This window comes from Monopterus albus, unplaced genomic scaffold (genome assembly GCF_001952655.1).
Source record: "Monopterus albus unplaced genomic scaffold, M_albus_1.0 scaffold994.1, whole genome shotgun sequence".
NCBI classification, from domain to species: domain Eukaryota; kingdom Metazoa; phylum Chordata; class Actinopteri; order Synbranchiformes; family Synbranchidae; genus Monopterus; species Monopterus albus.
The window spans coordinates 1-1,454 of record NW_018128872.1 but is presented as its reverse complement, the minus strand read 5'-3'; positions in this window follow the sequence as shown (position 1 = coordinate 1,454).

The following is a 1,454-nucleotide window of genomic DNA, read 5'->3' as shown; positions in this document are numbered from 1 at the left end:
ATCTCCAGATGCACATCTGTGAATAAAGGTAATTATAATTAAGTGCACTTTGGTATTTGTGTGACTGAATATTCTTTCCATCATCTGGAACCCGATGAGGAAGTGGCAAACTTCCGTCACAGCATACAGTTCCAAAGTTCCAACTCAGTAGAATTTGACAGGCATCAATACAGTTTTAATATATATAAGCAAGAAAAATAAAGGTATGAAAGGTACATAAAGGAATCTAAAGTTATGAAAAGTAACTAGAGCTTATAAGGTAACTGAAGCCTATAAGATTCAAATCTTACAGGGAGCATCTCTCCCCATCAAGAAATATTTAGGGGAATAGTTCTACAAAAATCATACATACTGTAACTTTAATTGTGCCTTCTTATATATACAAGTTACACATGCTGTGTGCACTAATGCACCCCCAAGCCATCATGAATGCTAACTTTTTAACTGTGCTGATAACAAGCTTCTCTTTGGCCTTTTGGCCTTATCTTGAGAAACATCATTCTTCAAAAGACTCAGCCTTCGTGGGAAGCTCTTTTATACCTGATCATGATACTGACTTGTTGCCAATTAACTAAGTAATTCAAAGGTGCTCCAACAGGTGTTTTTGTTTTATTTTGTTTTGCATTGTTTTGCCAAAGTGGCTGTGAACAGAAGAGCCATCTGTGCTGTTGTTGGTCAGTGTCAGCCCACAATGTTGTAGACAATGAAACAAATTGTGACATGCTAGACTTTGTGTCAAGGTGTCATGAGGTGTCACAGATGCAACATTGTTCTGGCCTCAAATTCAGAATGACCTTAGATAAACCAAAACATATATAATATCAGTTTGAAAGATCTTTGAGCTGTTATCAATACATATATGGAGTAAAAGGGTTTTTTTTCAAAACATTTAATTGTATTAGAAATGGGATATTGTATCATTAATAGGTCTCTGGATTTGTATAGTTAATTTGAACTAGACAAATGCATTTCCTGAAGAAAAGACGTGTGGATGCGAGCTTGGTAATGTATTGCTCTGAAAATGCCTGAAATCATTCGCCAAAATGGCAGAAGGATGAGAGGAAATGGCTGAAGTTCTTTTTTGAATTATCAGAAGGATGAGATGAAATATAATATATACAAGCAGGATTTTTTTTTGAAGAGCTAAACATTTTGATACCTGAATGGCTTTTGGAGCTGAGACTATGCTGAACTTATAAAGATGTGAAAATTGTCTCATTCGTCCCCACGAAGTAGGTAAAGTGAGCAGGTGTGTGTGTGAGTGTGTGTGTGTGTGTGTGTGTGTGTGTGTGTGTGTGTGAGTGAGAGAGAGAAGTCCCAATTACACCACGTGGACTACTACAGTGTGGCTATTGAAATGAAACATTGTGAGGATTGCCCTGAAAATGCCTGAAATCAATTGTTTAACGAGCTGAAAGATGAGAAGTTATGGATGAAGTTCTTTGTTGAAATAG